The sequence below is a fragment of the Lolium rigidum genome, chromosome 7 (genome assembly GCF_022539505.1).
Source record: "Lolium rigidum isolate FL_2022 chromosome 7, APGP_CSIRO_Lrig_0.1, whole genome shotgun sequence".
Taxonomy (NCBI): Eukaryota; Viridiplantae; Streptophyta; class Magnoliopsida; order Poales; family Poaceae; genus Lolium; species Lolium rigidum.
In genome coordinates this window covers 307,642,463-307,646,698 of record NC_061514.1, presented here as the reverse complement: position 1 = coordinate 307,646,698, position 4,236 = coordinate 307,642,463, and positions in this window count along the sequence as shown.

Sequence of the window (4,236 nt, the reverse complement as noted above, 5' to 3'; positions counted from 1 at the left end):
GATCCTTGTGATCGGCCCCAAAAATCTATGAAGGGACATTACAGAACCTTCAGCCAGCGCTTCAATCATTATGGTGGCCGATCCCAGTAATCGGCCAAAAAATTATCTTCACCACATGTTCTGCTTGTGTTCAACATCGATCTACTGGGCAGCGGCCACGTCGGCGGATGAAAGTCAACACGAATCCTCGCGGAGCCGACGTGCAAGTGCAGTGCCTTGGCTAACCACAAAGCCGATATCTGCAGTCACCTGGCAGATTCGGCTCGGGGGGCATATAGTCAGATGAACATGTGCAGATAAACATGTGTAAACATGTGTGCAGTAAAATATTGGGACCGATAGGAAAAAATCGGCCAGTAAAAAAAAATTGCTACGAAGCCGATGCGCAGCCATCGACTCTAGTGCAACCATACGAGGTTTGCCGGATCTCCACCAAATCCAGTTCAGCTGTGGGGCCCTCTGCTTCTTCGCGGGGGTAAAACAATGAGAACTTCTTCAGCTGCTTAGAGCCGATCCGGGTTCGTGAACCTTCTTGTCGAGGATTTTCAACCCTTGGTACTAGTTCAGCAGTGTTGACAGAAGGGGTATATCGGCTTTCTAAGAAAGAAAGGTGATCGGCTTTGGTGCATCCTCTCTGACATTCTCGCCCCGAGTAAGGCTCGGGGGGCAGCAGGCCTGGTGGACACTCTGTTCAGGAGCCGATTGGGGTACCATCGGCTGGCCTTTCGTCGCAACCTTCTTCACAAAATGATGAGTAGACCATTAAGTTTGGTTGGAAGAATTCAAAGGCTTCCCTGAAGACTCTACATTATCCACCAGATTTCAAAACCATCAGTTGAAGAATGGAAGGATGAATTTTAAAGGACCGATGCGTTGCTATCGGCTCATTACGCATTGGCAAATGGGACAAATCGGCAAGATCAGTATGAGAGGAAATCGGCTAAATTAAGCTCAAAGGAAATCGGCAAAATCAAATTGGGGAAAGTTCTTCATTGATGGATTTCTTACATAAAGAGCTGATTACTCTCAAAAGGAAGTGCTAGGGGATACATTGCCCCATCTACTGCTACTGGTCCTGTACTAGAGGTCCTATCTACGGGCCGTCACTGCCCTCGTCGTCGCCGTCGTCGCCGCTGTCGGCGCTGCTCCCGGTGGGCTCGTCGTCGCTCCCATGGCCGCCGACCGGGCCCTCATTGTCCTCGTCCTCTTCGTCAGCGTCATCGTCGTCGCTGTCGAAGTCGCTGAGGTTCCCCGGCCAGGGGCAGAACCGCTTGGCCGGCGGCTCGTCGGAGGAGGTGTCGTCCTCCTCCTCCTCCTCTTCTTCCTCCTCCTCCTCCTCGGGAGAGGTGAAGTCGCAGGAGAAGCGATCGTCGTCGCTCTCCTCCTCCGTTTCCCCGTTGGCGAGGAAGCGGAGGTCGCTTTCCCCGTCGGTCAGGGACTTGTCGTCCTCTGACCAGATGGAGAAGTCATGGCTAGACTCCTCCCCGGCCTCAATGGCAAGGCGGGTGTTGGCTGCGTGGACCTCCGCCGGGTTCGGTTCCGGCGTCGGCTCGCGAGAGGAAGAGGACTGGGTGGAAAGATCCGATGAAGCAGAGGAGGAAGAAGATATGGTGGCGCAGGAGGGATTTTGGAGTGCTAATGCGGAGAAGATGCGGAAATAAACTGTGCGGAGCGGTTAAATAAAGGGGGATATAGTGGAAATTCAATGCTACAGCAGTTTCCGAGGAAGTGGTGCCTGAAAAAAAAAACTGCCAGGTCACGCGGAGAAGTTGAGAAGGCAAGGCATCATGATGACGGATACTGCGACGGTTCTGCCACGACATGACCCAACGAAGGAAAAGCAGAGTGATTTTGGAATCACCAATTCCAAAACCAGGGGGGCATGTGTTATCACCAGAATTTGACCGAGTCAGAGGTGGGCCGCGATCAAGATGGAGTTAAAGAATATACATAGAAGAGTTACGAGAATCGGCCTGTTATGCAAAGTTGGGCTAGTTTGCCCTTTGATACGTCTCCAACGTATCGATAATTTCTTATGTTCCATGCCACATTATTGATGTTATCTACATGTTTTATGCACACTTTATGTCATATTCGTGCATTTTACGGAACTAACCTATTAACAAGATGCCGAAGTGCCGATTCTTTGTTTCTGCTGTTTTTGGTTTCAGAAATCCTAGTAACGAAATATTCTCGGAATTGGACAAAATCAACGCTCAGGGGCCTATTTTTCCACGAAGCTTCCAGAAGTCCGAAGACGAGACGAAGAGGGGCCACGGGGTGGCCAAACCCTAGGGCGGCGCGGCCCCACCCCTGGCCGCGCCGGCCTATGGTGTGGCCCCCGTGCCGCCTCTTGACTTGCCCTTCCGCCTACTTAAAGCCTCCGTGACGAAACCCCCGATACCGGGAGCCACGATACGGAAAACCTTACCGAGACGCCGCCGCCGCCGATCCCATCTCGGGGGATCCGGAGATCGCCTCCGGCACCTCTGCCGGAGAGGGGAATCATCTCCGGGAGGACTCTACACCGCCATGGTCGCCTCCGGAGTGATGTGTGAGTAGTCTACCCCTGGACTATGGGTCCATAGCTGTAGCTAGATGGTTGTCTTCTCCCCATTGTGCTATCATTGACGGATCTTGTGAGCTGCCTAACATGATCAAGATCATCTATCTGTAATTCTATATGTTGCGTTTGTTGGGATCCGATGAATAGAGAATACTTGTTATGTTGATTATCAAAGTTATATCTACGTGTTGTTTATGATCTTGCATGCTTTCCGTTACTAGTAGATGCTCTGGCCAAGTAGATGCTTGTAACTCCAAGAGGGAGTACTTATGCTCGATAGTGGGTTCATGCCTGCATTGACACAGGGACGAGTGACGGAAAGTTCTAAGGTTGTGTTGTGCTTGTTGCCACTAGGGATAAAACATTGATGCTATGTCTAAGGATGTAGTTGTTGATTACATTACGCACCATACTTAATGCAATTGTCTGATTGCTTTGCAACTTAATACTGGAGGGGTTCGGATGATAACCTGAAGGTGGACTTTTTAGGCATATATGCGGTTGGATGGCGGTCTATGTACTTTGTCGTAATGCCCAATTAAATCTCACTATACTCATCATGATATGTATGTGCATGGTCATGCTCTCTTTATTTGTCAATTGCCCAACTGTAATTTGTTCACCCAACATGCATGTTCGTCTTATGGGAGAGACACCTCTAGTGAAGCTGTGGACCCCGGTCCAATTCTCTTTACTTGAAATACAATCTACTGCAATACTTGTTCTACTGTTTTCCGCAAACAATCATCTTCCACACAATACGGTTAATCCTTTGTTACAGACAAGCCGGTGAGATTGACAACCTCAGCTGTTTCGTTGGGGCAAAGTACTTTGGTTGTGTTGTGCGGGTTCCACGTTGGCGCCGGAATCCCTGGTGTTGCGCCGCACTACATCCCGCCGCCATCAACCTTCAACGTGCTTCTTGGCTCCTCCTGGTTCGATAAACCTTGGTTTCTTTTACGAGGAAAACTTGCTGCTGTGCGCATCATACCTTCCTCTTGGGGTTCCCAACGAGCGTGTGAGTTACACGTCATCAAGCATATTTTCTGGCGCCGTTGCCGGGGAGATCAAGACACGCTGCAAGGGGAGTCTCCACTTCTCAATCTCTTTACTTTGTTTTTGTCTTGCTTAGTTTTATTTACTACTTTGTTTGCTGCACTAAATCAAAATACAAAAAAAATAGTTGCTAGTTTTACTTTATTTGCTATCTTGTTTGCTATATCAAAAACACAAAAAAATTAGTTTACTTGCATTTACTTTATCTAGTTTGCTTTATTTACTGTTGCTAAAATGGCCAACGCTGAAAATACTAAGTTGTGTGACTTCACAACCACAAATAATAATGATTTCTTATGCACACCTATTGCTCCACCCGCTACTACAGCAGAATTCTTTGAAATTAAACCTGCTTTACTGAATCTTGCCAGTGCGTAGCAACTGTGCCGTGTTAGTTCGGTGATCTTCGCTTTGCCCATCTTAATAATTTTGTTGAATTGTGTGAAATGCAAAGAAATATAAAAAGATGTAGATGGTGATATTATTAAACTAAAATTGTTCCTTTCTCATTGAGAGGGAAGAGCTAAAGATTGGTTGCTATCCTGCGTGCTTAAGAATAGTATTGATTCATGGACTAAATGCAAAGGATGCTTTTATTGGTAGATATTATCCCC